Source organism: Bombus pascuorum, unplaced genomic scaffold, assembly GCF_905332965.1.
Source record: "Bombus pascuorum unplaced genomic scaffold, iyBomPasc1.1, whole genome shotgun sequence".
In the NCBI taxonomy this organism is placed as follows: domain Eukaryota; kingdom Metazoa; phylum Arthropoda; class Insecta; order Hymenoptera; family Apidae; genus Bombus; species Bombus pascuorum.
Window position 1 is genome coordinate 763,007 of NW_026869734.1, and position 18,774 is coordinate 781,780.

Genomic DNA, 18,774 nt, shown 5'->3' on the forward strand with positions numbered 1-18,774 from the left:
TTATAAGGCAATATTATATAACTTTATACATCATAAGCTAATACTACATAACGTTATACGTCAGTTCCTAATAGTATATAACGATATATGTCATAACGTAATAGTATATAACGTTATACGTCATAACGTAATAGTATATAACGTTATACGTTATTACGTAGTAGTATATAACGTTATACGTTAGTATGTAATAGTATATAACGTTATACGTTATAAGGTAATACTACATAACGTTATACGTCATAAGGTAATACTACATAACGTTATATGTCATTACATAATAGTATATAACGTTAAACGTTAGTACGTTATAGCATATAATGTTTTACGTCATACTGTAATACTATATAACGTTATACGTTAGTACGTAATAGTATATAACGTTATACGCTATTACGTAATAGTATTCAACGTTATACGGTGTAAGGTAATACTATATAACGTTATACATCATAAGCTAATACTACATAACGTTATACGTCATAACGTAATAGTATATAACGTTATACGTTAGTACGTAATAGTATATAACGTTATACGTTATTACGTAGTAGTATATAACATTATACGTTAGTATGTAATAGTATATAACGTTATACGTTATAAGGTAATACTACATAACGTTATACGACATAAGGTAATACTACATAACGTTATACGACATTACGTACTAGTATATAACGTTATACGTTAGTACGTATTAGTATATAACGTTATACGTTATTACGTAATAGTATATAACGTTATACGTCAGTACGTAATAGTATATAACGATATACGTCATAACGTAATAGCATATAACGTTATACGTCATAACGTAATAGTATATAACGTTATACGTTATTACGTAGTAGTATATAACATTATACGTTAGTATGTAGTAGTATATAACGTTATACGTTATAAGGTAATACTACATAACGTTATACGTCATATGGTAATAATACATAACGTTTCACGTCATTACGTAATTATATGTAACGTTATACTTTATAAGGCAATACTAAATAACGTTATACGTTATAAGGTAATACTATATTACGTTATACGTCATTACGTAATAGTATATAACGTTATTCGTTAGTACGTAATACTACATAACGTTATACGACATTACGTAATAGTATATAACGTTATACGTTATTACGTAGTAGTAGATTACGTTATACGTTAGTACGTACTAGTATATAACGTTATACGTTAGTACGTTTTAGTATATAACGTTATACGTTAGGAAGTAATAGTATATAACGTTATACGTTAGTGCGTAATAGTACATAACGTTATACGTTATAAGGTAATACTATATAACGTTATACGTCATAAGGTAATACTGCATAACGTTATACGTCATTACGTAATAGTATATAACGTTATACGTTAGTACATAGTAGTATATAACGTTATACTTTCGTACTTAACAGTATATAACGTTATACGTTAATACGTAATAGTATATAACGTTATACGCTATTACGTAATAGTATATAACGTTATACGTTATAAGGCAATATTATATAACTTTATACATCATAAGCTAATACTACATAACGTTATACGTCAGTTCCTAATAGTATATAACGATATATGTCATAACGTAATAGTATATAACGTTATACGTCATAAGCTAATACTACATAGCGTTATACGTTATTAAGTAATAGTATATTTCGTTATACGTTAGTACGTAATAGTATATATCGTTATACGTTATTACGTAATAGTATAGAACGTTTTACGTTAGTACGTAAAAGTATACAACGTTGTACGTTGTAAGGTAATACTATATAACGTTGTACATCATAAGGTAATACTACATTACGTCATACTCCATTACGTAATAGTATATAACGTTATACGTTATTACGTAATAGTAGATTACGTTATACGTTAGTACGTACTAGTATATAACGTTATACGTTAGTACGTTTTAGTATATAACGTTATACGTTAGGAACTAATAGTATATAACGTTATACGTTAGTGCGTAATAGGATATAACGTTATCCGTTAGTACGTATTAGTGTAGAACGTTATACGTTATAAGGTAATACTATATAACGTTATTCGTCATAAGGTAACACTACATAACGTTATACGTCATTACGTAATAGTATATAACGTTATACGTTATAAGGTAACACTACATAACGTTATACGTCATAAGGCAATACTACATAACGTTATACGTCATTACATAATAGTATATAACGTTAAACGTTAGTACGTAATAGCATATAATGTTTTACGTCATACTGTAATACTATTTAACGTTATACGTTATAAGGTAATATTATATCACGTTATACGTCTTAAGCTGATACTACATAACGTTATACGTTATTACGTAATAGTATATTACGTTATACGTCTTAAGCTAATACTACATAACGTTATACGTTAGTACGTAATAGTATATAACGTTATACCTTATAAGGTAATGCTATATAACGTTATACGTCATAAGCTAATACTACATAGCGTATACGATATTACGTAATAGTATATGTCGTTATACGCTACTACGTACTAGTATATAACGATATACGTTAGTACGTAATAGTGTATTACGTTATATGTTATTACGTAATAGTATATAATGCTATACGTTATAAGGTAATACTATATAACGTTATACATCATAAGCTAATACTACATAACGTTATACGTCATAACTCAATAGTATATAACGTTATACGTTAGTACGTAATAGTATATAACGTTATACGTTAGTACGTAATAGTATATAACGGTATACGTTATAAGGTAATACTATATAACGTTATACGTCATAAGCTAATACTACATAGCGTTATACGTTATTACGTAATAGTATATTACGTTATACGTTAGTACGTAATAGTATATATCGTTATACGTTATTACGTAATAGTATACAACGTTATACGTTGTAAGGTAATACTATATAACGTTATACATCATAAGCTAATACTACATAACGTTATACGTCATAACGTAATAGTATATAACGTTATACGTTATAAGGTAATACTACATAACGTTATACGTCATAAGGTAATACTACATAACGTTATACGACATTACGTAATAGTATATAACGTTATACGTTAGTACGTAATAGTATATAACGTTATACCTCACAAGCTAATACTACATAACGTTATACGTCATAAGGTAATACTACATAACGTTATACGACATTACGTAATAGTATATAACGTTATACGTTAGTACGTAATAGTATATAACGTTATACCTTATAAGGTAATGCTATATAACGTTATACGTCATAAGCTAATACTACATAGCGTATACGATATTACGTAATAGTATATGTCGTTATACGCTACTACGTACTAGTATATAACGATATACGTTAGTACGTAATAGTGTATTACGTTATATGTTATTACGTAATAGTATATAATGCTATACGTTATAAGGTAATACTATATAACGTTATACATCATAAGCTAATACTAAATAACGTTATACGTCATAAGGTAATACTACATTACGTTATACGTCATTACGCAATAGTATATAACGTTATACGTTAGTACGTAATAGGATATAACGTTATACGTTAGTACGTATTAGTGTATAACGTTATACGTTATAAGGTAATACTATATAACGTTATACGTCATAAGGTAATACTACATAACGTTATACGTCATTACGTAATAGTATATAACGTTATACGTTAGTACATAGTAGTATATAACGTTATACTTTAGTACGTAATAGTATATAACCTTATACGTTAGTACGTAATAGTATATAACGTTATACGCTATTACGTAATAGTATATAACGTTATACGTTATAAGGCAATACTATATAACGTTATACATCATAAGCTAATACTACATAACGTTATACGTCAATACGTAATAGTATATAAGGATATACGTCATAACGTAATAGTATATAACGTTATACGTCATAACGTAATAGTATATAACGTTATACGTTATTACTTAGTAGTATATAACCTTATACGTTAGTATTTAATAGTATATAACGTTATACGTTAGTATGTAATAGTATATAACGTTATACGTTATAAGGTACTACTACATAAGGTTATACGACATTACGTAATAATTCATAACGTTATACGACATTACGTAATTATATGTAACGTTATACTTTATAAGGCTTTACTAAATAACGTTATACGTCATAAGGTAATACTACATTACGTTATACGTCATTACGTAATAGTATATAACGTTATACGTCAGTACGTAATAGGATATAACGTTATACGTTAGTACGTATTGGTGTATAACGTTATACGTTATAAGGTAATACTACATAACGTTATACGTCATTACGTAAGGGTATATAACGTTATACGTTAGTACGTAGTAGTATATAACGTTATACGTTAGTACGTAGTAGTATATAACGTTATACGTTAGTACGTAATAGTATATATAACGTTATACGTTAGTACGTAATAGTATATAACGTTATACGTTAGTACGTAATAGGATATAACGTTGTGCGTCATACGGTAATACTATTTAACGTTATATGTTATAAGGTAATATTATATAACGTTATACGTCTTAAGCTAATACTACATAGCGTTATACGTTATGACGTAATAGTATACTACGTTATACGTTAGTACGTACTAGTATATAACGTTATAAGTTAGTACGTAATAGTATATAACGTTATACGTCATTACGTAATAGTATATAACGTTATACGTTATTACGTAGTAGTATATAACGTTGTACGATTAGTATGTAATAGTATATAACGTTATACGTTACAAGGTAATACTACATAACGTTATACGTCATATGGTAGTAATACATAACGTTAAACGTCATTACGTAATTATATGTAACGTTATACTTTATAAGGCAATACTAAATAACGTTATACTTTATAAGGCTATACTAAATAACGTTATACGTCTTAAGGTAATACTACATTACGTTATACTCCATTACGTAATAGTATATAACGTTACACGTTATTACGTAATAGTATATTACGTTATACGTTACTGCGTAATAGTAAATTACGTTATACGTTAGTACGTAATTATATGTAACGCTATACTATATAAGGCAATAATAAATAACGTTATACGTCATAAGGTAATACTATATTACGTTATACGTCATTACGTAATAGTATATAACGTTATTCGTTAGTACGTAATAGTATATAACGTTATACGCTATTACGTAATAGTATATAGACGTTATACGTTATAAGGTAATACTATATAACGTTATACGTCATAAGCTAATAATACATAACGTTATACGTCATAACGTAATAGTATATAACGTTAAACGTTATAAGGTAATACTACATAACGTTATACGTCATAAGGTAATACTACATAACGTTATACGACATTACGAAATAGTATATAACGTTATACGTTAGTACGTAATAGTATATTACGTTATACGTTAGTACGTAATGGTATATAACGGTATACGTTATAAGGTAATACTATATAACGTTATACATCATAAGCTAATACTCCATAACGTTATACGTCATAAGGTAATACTACATAACGTTATACGACATTGCGTAATAGTATATAACGTTATACGTTAGTACGTAATAGGATATAACGTTATACGTTAGTACGTATTAGTGTATAACGTTATACGTTATAAAGTAATACTATATAACGTTATACGTCATAAGGTAATACTACATAACATTATACGTCATTACGTAATAGTATATAACGTTATACGTTATAAGGTAATACTACATAACGTTATACGCCATATAGTAATACTACATAACGTTATACGACATTACGTAATAGTATCTAACGTTATTCGTTAGTACGTAATAGTATATAACGTTATACGTTAGTACGTAATAGTATATAACGGTATACGTTATAAGGTAATACTATATAACGTTATACGTCATAAGCTAATACTACATAGCGTTATACGTTATTACGTAATAGTATATTACGTTATACGTTAGTACGTAAGAGTATATATCGTTATACGTTATTACGTAACAGTATATAAAGCTATACGTTATAAGGTAATACTATATAACGTTATACATCATAAGCTAATACTACATAACGTTATACGTCATAACTTAATAGTATATAACGTTATACGTTAGTACGTAATAGTATATAACGTTATACGCTATTACGTAATAGTATATAACGTTATACGTTATTACTTAGTAGTATATAATGTTATACGTTAGTATGTAATATTATATAACGTTATACGTTATAAGGTACTACTACATAACGTTATACGACATTACGTAATAATTCATAACGTTATACGACATTACGTAATTATATGTAACGTTATACTTTATAAGGCAATACTAAATAACGTTATACGTCATAAGGTAATACTACATAATGTTATACGTCAGTACGTAAGGGTATATAACGTTATACGTTAGTACGTAGTAGTATATAACGTTATACGTTAGTACGTAATAGTATAAAAAGTTATACGTTAGTACGTAATAGTATATAACGTTATACGCTATTACGTAATAGTATATAACGTTATACGTTAGTACGTAATAGGATATAACGTTGTACGTCATAAGCAAATACTACATAGCGTTATACGTTATTACGTAATAGTATATTACGTTATACGTTAGTACGTAATAGTATATATCGTTACACGTTATTACGTAATAGTATAGAACGTTTTACGTTAGTACGTAAAAGTATACAACGTTATACGTTGTAAGGTAATACTATATAATGTTATAAGTCATATGCTAATACTACACAACGTTATACGCCATAACGTAATAGTATATAACGTTAAACGTTATAAGGTAATACTACATAACGTTATACGTCATAAGGTAATACTATATTACGTTATACGTCATTACGTAATAGTATATAACGTTATTCGTTAGTACGTAATAGTATATAACGTTATACGCTATTACGTAATAGTATATAACGTTATACGTTAGTACGTAATAGGATATAACGTTGTACGTCATACGGTAATACTATTTAACGTTATATGTTATAAGGTAATATTATATAACGTTATACGTCTTAAGCTAATACTACATAGCGTTATACGTTATTACGTAATAGTATATTACTTATACGACATTACGTAATAATTCATAACGTTATACGACATTACGTAATTATATGTAACGTTATACTTTATAAGGCAATACTAAATAACGTTATACGTCATAAGGTAATACTACATTACGTTATACGTCATTACGTAATAGTATATAACGTTATACGTCAGTACGTAATAGGATATAACGTTATACGTTAGTACGTATTGGTGTATAACGTTATACGTTATAAGGTAATACTATACAACGTTATACGTCATAAGGTAATACTACATAACGTTATACGTCATTATGTAAGGGTATATAACGTTATACGTTAGTACGTAATAGTATATAACGTTATACGTCATAAGGTAATACTACATAACGTTATACGTCATTACATAACAGTATATAACGTTAAACGTTAGTACGTAATAGCATATAATGTTTTACGTCATACTGTAATACAATTTAACGTTATACGTTATAAGGTAATATTATATCATGTTATACGTCTTAAGCTAATACTACATAACGTTATACGTTATTACGTAATAGTATATTACGTTATACGTCTTAAGCTAATACTACATAACGTTATACGTTATTACGTAATAGTATATTACGTTATACGTTAGTACGTAATGGTATATAACGGTATACGTTATAAGGTAATACTATATAACGTTATACATCATAAGCTAATACTACATAACGTTATACGTCATAAGGTAATACTACATAACGTTATACGACATTACGTAATAGTATCTAACGTTATACGTTAGTACGTAATAGTATATAACGTTATACGTTAGTACGTAATGGTATATAACGGTATACGTTATAAGGTAATACTATATAACGTTATACATCATAAGCTAATACTACATAACGTTATACATCATAAGCTAATACTACATAACGTTATACGTCATAACTTAATAGTATATAACGTTATACGTTAGTACGTAATAGTATATAAGGTTATACGCTATTACGTAATAGTATATAACGCTATACGTTATAAGGTAATACTATATAACGTTATACATCATAAGGTAATACTACATAACGTTATACGACATTACGTAGTAGTATATAACGTTATACGTTATTACGTAGTAGTATATATCGTTATACGTTAGTATGTAATAGTATATAACGTTATACGTTATAAGGTACTACCACATAACGTTATACGACATTACGTAATAATTCATAACGTTATACGACATTACGTAATTATATGTTACGTTATACTTTATAAGGCAATACTAAATAACGTTATTCGTCATAAGGTAATACTACATTACGTTATACGTCATTACGAAATAGTATATAACGTTATACGTTATAAGGCAATACTATATAACGTTATACGTCATAAGGTAATACTACATAACATTATACGTCATAACGTAGTAGTATATAACGTTATACGTTATTACGTAGTAGTATATAACGTTGTACGATTAGTATGTAATAGTATATAACGTTATACGTTACAAGGTAATACTACATAACGTTATACGTCATATGGTAGTAATACATAACGTTATACGTAATTACGTAATTATATGTAACGTTATACTTTATAAGGCAATACTATATAACGTTATACATCATAAGCTAATAGTACATAACGTTATACGTCAATACGTAATAGTATATAAGGATATATGTCATAACGTAATAGTATATAACGTTATACGTTATTACTTAGTAGTATATAACGTTATACGTTAGTATTTAATAGTATATAACGTTATACGTTAGTATGTAATAGTATATAACGTTATACGTTATAAGGTACTACTACATAACGTTATACGACATTACGTAATAATTCATAACGTTATACGACAATACGTAATTATATGTTACGTTATACTTTATAAGGCAATACTAAATAACGTTATTCGTCATAAGGTAATACTACATTACGTTATACGTCATTACGAAATAGTATATAACGTTATACGTCAGTACGTAATAGGATATAACGTTATACGTTAGTACGTATTGGTGTATAACGTTATACGTTATAAGGTAATACTATACAACGTTATACGTCATAAGGTAATACTACATAACGTTATACGTCATTACGTAAGGGTATATAACGTTATACGTTAGTACGTAGTAGTATATAACGTTATACGTTAGTACGTAATAGTATATAACGTTATACGTTAGTACGTAATAGTATATAACGTTATACGTTAGTACGTAATAGTATATAACGTTATACGTTAGTACGTAATAGGATATAACGTTGTACGTCATACGGTAATACTATTTAACGTTATGTGTTATAAGGTAATATTATATAACGTTATACGTCTTAAGCTAATACTACATAGCGTTATACGTTATTACGTAATAGTATATTACGTTATACGTTAGTACGTACTAGTATATAACGTTATACGTTAGTACGTAATAGTATATAACGTTATACGTTATAAGGTAATACTATATAACGTTATACGTCATACGCTAATACTACATAACGTTATACGTCATAACGTAATAGTATATAACGTTAAACATTATAAGGTAATACTACATAACGTTATACGTCATAAGGTAATACTACATAACGTTATACGACATTACGTAATAGTATATAACGTTATACGCTAGTACGTAAGAGTATATAACGTTATACGTCATAAGGTAATACTACATAACGTTATACGTCATTACATAATAGTATACAACGTTAAACGTTAGTACGTAATAGCATATAATGTTTTACGTCATACTGTAATACAATTTAACGTTATACGTTATAAGGTAATATTATATCACGTTATACGTCTTAAGCTAATACTACATAACGTTATACGTTATTACGTAATAGTATATTACGTTATACGTCTTAAGCTAATACTACATAACGTTATACGTTATTACGTAATAGTATATTACGTTATACGTTAGTACGTAATGGTATATAACGGTATACGTTATAAGGTAATACTATATAACGTTATACATCATAAGCTAATACTACATAACGTTATACGTCATAAGGTAATACTACATAACGTTATACGACATTACGTAATAGTATATAACGTTATACGTTAGTACGTAATAGGATATAACGTTATACGTTAGTACGTATTAGTGTATAACGTTATACGTTATAAAGTAATACTATATAACGTTATACGTCATAAGGTAATACTACATAACATTCTACGTCATTACGTAATAGTATATAACGTTATACGTTATAAGGTAATACTACATAACGTTATACGCCATATAGTAATACTACATAACGTTATACGACATTACGCAATAGTATCTAACGTTATACGTTAGTGCGTAATAGTATATAACGTTATACGTTAGTACGTAATAGTATATAACGGTATACGTTATAAGGTAATACTATATAACGTTATACGTCATAAGCTAATACTACATAGCGTTATACGTTATTACGTAATAGTATATTACGTTATACGTTAGTACGTAATTATATATATCGTTATACGTTATTACGTAATAGTATATAACGCTATACGTTATAAGGTAATACTATATAACGTTATACATCATAAGCTAATACTACATAACGTTATACGTCATAACTTAATAGTATATAACGTTATACGTTAGTACGTAATAGTATATAACGTTATACGCTATTACGTAATAGTATATAACGCTATACGTTATAAGGTAATACTATATAACGTTATACATCATAAGGTAATACTACATAACGTTATACGACATTACGTAATAGTATATAACGTTATACGTTAGTACGTAATAGTGTATAACGTTATACGTTATAAGGTATTACTATATAACGTTATACATTATAAGCTAATACTACATAACGTTATACGTCGGTACGTAATAGTATATAACGATATACGTCATAACGTAATAGCATATAACGTTTTAAGTCATAACGTAATAGTATATAACGTTATACGTTATTACGTAGTAGTATATAACGTTATACGTTATTACGTAGTAGTATATATCGTTATACGTTAGTATGTAATAGTATATAACGTTATACGTTATAAGGTACTACCACATAACGTTATACGTCATTACGTAATAATTCATAACGTTATACGACATTACGTAATTATATGTAACGTTATACTTTATAAGGCAATACTAAATAACGTTATACGTCATAAGGTAATACTACATTACGTTATACGTCATTACGCAATAGTATATAACGTTATACGTTAGTACGTAATAGGATATAACGTTATACGTTAATACGTATTAGTGTATAACGTTATACGTTATAAGGTAATACTATATAACGTTATACGTCATAAGGTAATACTACATAACGTTATACGTCATTACGTAATAGTATATAACGTTTTACGTTAGTACATAGTAGTATATAACGTTATACGTTAGTACGTAATAGCATATAACGTTGTACGTCATACGGTAATACTATTTAACGTTATACGTTATAAGGTAATATTATATAACGTTATACGTCTTACGCTAATACTACATAACGTTATACGTTAGTACGTAATAGTATATTACGTTATACGTTAGTACGTACTAGTATATAACGTTATACGTTTTTACGTAATAGTATATAACGTTATACGCTAGTACGTAATAGTATATAACGTTATACGTCATAATGTAATAGTTTATAACGTTATACGTTATTACGTAATAGTATATAACGTTATACGTTTGTACGTAGTAGTATATAACGTTATACGTTAGTACGTAATAGTATATAATGTTTTACTTTATAAGGTAATACTATATAACGTTATACATCATAAGCTAATACAACATAACGATATACGTCATAACGTAATAATATATAACGTTATACATTATAAGGTAACACTACATAACGTTATACGTCATAAGGTAATACTACATAACGTTATACGACATTACGTAATAGTATATAACGTTATATTTTAGTACGTAATAGTATATAACGTTATACGTTATAAGGTAATACTATATAACGTTATACGTCATAAGCTAATACTACATAGCGTATACGTTATTACATAATAGTATATGTCGTTAAACATTAGTACGTACTAGTATATAACGTTATACGTTAGTACGTAATAGTATATAACGTTATACGTTATAAGGTAATACTATATAACGTTATATATCATAAGCGAATACTACATAACGTTATACGTCATAACGTAATAGTATATAACGTTATACGTCATAACGTAATTATATGTAACGCTATACTTTATAAGGCAATACTAAATAACGTTATACGTCAGAAGGTAATACTACATTACGTTATGCTCCATTACGTAATAGTATATAACGTTATACGTTATTACATAATAGTATATTACGTTATACGTTACTACGTACTAGTATATAACGTTATACGTTAGTACGTAATAGTATATAACGTTATACGTTATTACGTAATAGTATATAACGTTATACGTAAGTACGTAATAGTATATAACGATATACGTCATAACGTAATTGTATATAACGTTATACGTCATAATGTAATAGTATATAACGTTATACGTTATAACGTAGTAGTATATAACGTTATACGTTAGTATGTAATAGTATATAACGTTATACGTTATAAGGTAAAACTACATAACGTTATACGTCATATGGTAATAATACATAACGTTATACATCAATACGTAATTATATGTAACGTTATACTTTATAAGGCAATACTAACTAACGTTATACGTCATAAAGTAATACTACATTACGTTATACGTCATTACGTAATAGTATATAACGTTATACGTTAGTACGTAATAGGATATAACGTTATACGTTAGTACGTAATAGTATATTACGTTATACGTTAGTACGTACTAGTATATAACGTTATACGTTTTTACGTAATAGTATATAACGTTATACGCTAGTACGTAATAGTATGTAATGTTATAAGTCATAATGTAATAGTTTATAACGTTATACGTTATTACGTAATAGTATATAACGTTATACGTGTGTACGTAGTAGTATATAACGTTATACGTTAGTACGTAATAGTATATAACGTTATACGTTATAAGGTAATACTATATAACGTTATACATCATAAGCTAATACTACATAAAGTTATACGTCATAACGTAATAGTATATAACGTTATAAGTCATAACGTAATAGTATATACCGTTAGACGTTATTACGTAATAGTATATAACGTTATACGTTTGTACGTAGTAGTATATAACGTTATACGTTAGTACGTAATAGTATATAACGTTATACGTTATAAGGTAATACTATATAACGTTATACATCATAAGCTAATACAACATAACGATATACGTCATAACGTAATAATATATAACGTTATACGTTATAAGGTAACACAACATAACGTTATACGTCATAAGGTAATACTACATAACGTTATGCGACATTACGTAATAGTATATAACGTTATATTTTAGTACGTAATAGTATATAACGTTATACGTCATAACGTAATTGTATATAACGTTATACGTCATAATGTAATAGTATATAACGTTATACGTTATTACGTAGTAGTATATTACGTTATACGTTACTACGTACTAGTATATAACGTTATACGTCATTACATAATAGTATATAACGTTATACGTTAGTACGTAATAGGATATAACGTTGTACGTCATACGGTAATACTATATAACGTTATACGTCAGTACGTAATAGTATAAAACGTTATACGTCATTAGGTAATACTACATAACGTTATAGGTCACAAGGCAATTCTACATAACGTTAAACGTCATATGGTAATACTACATAACGTTATACGTTAGTATGTAATAGTATATAACGCTATACGTTATAAGGTAATACTAGATAACGTTATACGTCATATGGTAATAATACATAACGTTATGCGACATTACGTAATAGTATATAACGTTATATTTTAGTACGTAATAGTATATAACGTTATACGTCATAACGTAATTGTATATAACGTTATACGTCATAAGGTAGTACTACATTACGTTAAACGTTATTACGTAATAGTATATAACGTTATACGTTAGTACGTATTAGTGTATAAGGTTAAACGTTAGTACGTAATAGCATATAATGTTTTACGTCATACTGTATTACTATATAACGTTATACGTCAGTACGTAATAGTATATAACGTTATACGTTAGTACGTAATAGGATATAACGTTGTACGTCATACGGTAATGCTATTTAACGTTATACGTTGTAAGGTAATATTATATAACGTTATACGTCTTACGCTATTACTACATAACGTTATACGTTAGTATGTAATAGTATATAACGTTATACGTTATAAGGTAGTACTACATAACGTTATACGTCATTTGGTAATAATACATAACGTTATACGTCATTACGTAATTGTATGTAACGTTATACTTTATAAGGCAATACTAAATAACGTTATACGTCATAAGGTAATACTACATTACGTTATGCTCCATTACGTAATAGTATATAACGTTATACGTTATTACGTAATAGTATATTACGTTATACGTTACTACGTACTAGTATATAACGTTATACGTCATTACATAATAGTATATAACGTTATACGTTAGTACGTAATAGGAAATAACGTTGTACGTCATACGGTAATACTATATAACGTTATACGTCAGTACGTAATAGTATAAAACGTTATACGTCATTAGGTAATACTACATAACGTTATAGGTAATAAGGCAATTCTACATAACGTTAAACGTCATATGGTAATACTACATAACGTTATACGTTAGTATGTAATAGTATATAACGCTATACGTTATAAGGTAATACTAGATAACGTTATACGTCATATGGTAATAATACATAACGTTATACGTCATTACGTAATTATATGTAACGTTATACTTTATAAGGCAATACTAAATAACGTTATACGTCATAAGGTAGTACTACATTACGTTAAACGTCATTACGTAATAGTATATAACGTTATACGTTAGTACGTATTAGTGTATAAGGTTAAACGTTAGTACGTAATAGCATATAATGTTTTACGTCATACTGTAATACTATATAACGTTATACGTCAGTACGTAATATTATATAACGTTATACGTTAGTACGTAATAGGATATAACCTTGTACGTCATACGGTAATACTATTTAACGTTATACGTTATAAGGTAATATTATATAACGTTATACGTCTTACGCTAATACTACATAACGTTATACGTTAGTACGTAATAGTATATTACGTTATACCTTAGTACGTACTAGTATATAACGTTATACGTCATACGGTAATACTATTTAACGTTATACGTTATAAGGTAATACTACATAACGTTATACGTCATATGGTAATAATACATAACGTTATACGTCATTACGTAATTATATGTAACGTTATACTTTATAAGGCAATACTAAATAACGTTATACGTCATAAGGTAATACTACATTACGTTATGCTCCATTACGTAATAGTATATAACGTTATACGTTATTACGTAATAGTATATTACGTTATACGTTACTACGTACTAGTATATAACGTTATACGTCATTACATAATAGTATATAACGTTATACGTTAGTACGTAATAGGATATAACGTTATACGTTATAAGGTAACACTACATAACGTTATACGTTATAACGAAATAGTATATAACGTTATACGTTATAAGGTAATACTACATAACGTTATACGTTATAACGAAATAGTATATATCGTTATACGTTAATACGTAATAGTATATAACGTTATACGTTATAAGGTAATACTATATAACGTTATACATCATAAGCTAATACTACATAACTTTATACGTCATAACGTAATAGTATATAACGTTATACGATATAAGGTAATACTACATAACGTTATACGTCATAAGGTAATGCTACATGACGTTATACGACATAAGGTAATACTACATAACGTTATACGACATTACGTAATAGTATATAACGTTATACGTTAGTACGTAATAGTATATAACGTTATACGTTAGTACGTAATAGTATGTAACGTTATACGTTATAAGGTAATACTATATAACGTTATACATCATAAGGTAATACTACATAACGTTATACGACATTACGTAATAGTATATAACGTTATACGTTTTTACGTAATAGTATATAACGTTATACGCTATTACGTAATAGTATATAACGTTATACGTTATAAGGTAATACTATATAACGTTATACATCATAAGGTAATACTACATAACGTTATACGACATTACGTAATAGTATATAACGTTATACGTTAGTGCGTAATAGTATGTAACGTTATACGTTATAAGGTAATACTATATAACGTTATACATCATAAGCTAACACTACATAACGTTATATGTCATAACGTAATAGTATATAACGTTATACGTTATAAGGTAATACTACATAACGTTATACGTCATATGGTAATAATACATAACGTTATACGTCATTACGTAATTATATGTAACGTTATACTTTATAAGGCAATACTAAATAACGTTATACGTCATAAGGTAATACTACATTACGTTATGCTCCATTACGTAATAGTATATAACGTTATACGTTATTACGTAATAGTATATTACGTTATACGTTACTACGTACTAGTATATAACGTTATACGTCATTACATAATAGTATATAACGTTATACGTTAGTACGTAATAGGATATAACGTTGTACGTCATACGGTAATACTATATAACGTTATACGACAGTACGTAATAGTATAAAACGTTATACGTCATTAGGTAATACTACATAACTTTATAGGTCATAAGGCAATTCTACATAACGTTAAACGTCATATGGTAATACTACATAACGTTATACGTTAGTATGTAATAGTATATAACGCTATACGTTATAAGGTAATACTAGATAACGTTATACGTCATATGGTAATAATACATAACGTTATACGTCATTACGTAATTATATGTAACGTTATACTTTATAAGGCAATACTAAATAACGTTATACGTCATAAGGTAGTACTACATTACGTTAAACGTCATTACGTAATAGTATATAACGTTATACGTTAGTACGTATTAGTGTATAAGGTTAAACGTTAGTACGTAATAGCATATAATGTTTTACGTCATACTGTAATACTATATAACGTTATACGTCAGTACGTAATATTATATAACGTTATACGTTAGTACGTAATAGGATATAACCTTGTACGTCATACGGTAATACTATTTAACGTTATACGTTATAAGGTAATATTATATAACGTTATACGTCTTACGCTAATACTACATAACGTTATACGTTAGTACGTAATAGTATATTACTTTATACGTTAGTACGTACTAGTATATAACGTTATACGTCATACGGTAATACTATTTAACGTTATACGTTATAAGGTAATACTACATAACGTTATACGTCATATGGTAATAATACATAACGTTATACGTCATTACGTAATTATATGTAACGTTATACTTTATAAGGCAATACTAAATGACGTTATACGTCATAAGGTAATACTACATCACGTTATGCTCCATTACGTAATAGTATATAACGTTATACATTATTACGTAATAGTATATAACGTTATACGCTAGTACGTAATAGTATATAACGTTATACGTCATAATGTAATAGTTTATAACGTTATACGTTATTACGTAATTGTATATAACGTTATACGTTTGTACGTAGTAGTATATAACGTAATACGTTAGTACGTAATAGTATATAACGTTATACGTTATAAGGTAATACGATATAACGTTATACATCATAAGCTAATACTACATAACGTTATACGTCATAACGTAATAGTATATAACGTTATACGTTATAAGGTAATACTACATAACGTTATACGTTATAACGAAATAGTATATAACGTTATACGTTAGTACGTAATAGTATATAACGTTATACGCTATTACGTAATAGTATATAACGTTATACGTTATAAGGTAATACTATATAATGTTATACATCATAGGTAATACTACATAACGATATACGACATTAGCTAATAGTATATATCGTTATACGTTAATACGTAATAGTATATAACGTTATACGTTATAAGGTAATACTATATAACGTTATACATCATAAGCTAATACTACATAGCTTTATACGTCATAACGTAATAGTATATAGCGTTATACGATATAAGGTAATACTACATAACGTTATACGTCATAAGGTAATGCTACATGACGTTATACGACATAAGGTAATACTACATAACGTTATGCGACAATACGTAATAGTATATAACGTTATACGTTAGTACGTAATAGTATATAACGTTATACGTTAGTACGTAATAGTATATAACGGTATACGTTATAAGGTAATACTATATAACGTTATTCGTCATAAGGTCATACTATATAACGTTATACGTCATAAGCTAATACTACATAGCGTATACGTTATTACGTAATAGTATATGTCGTTATACGTTAGTACGTACTAGTATATTACGTTATACGTTTTTACGTAATAATATATAACGTTATACGTCAGTACGAAGTAGTATATAACGACATACGTCATAACGTAATAGTATATAACGTTATACGCCACACCGTAATAGTATAAAACGTTATACATCATAAGCTAATACTACATAACGTTATACGTCATAACGTAATAGTATATAACGTTATACGTCAGTACGTAATAGTATATAACGAC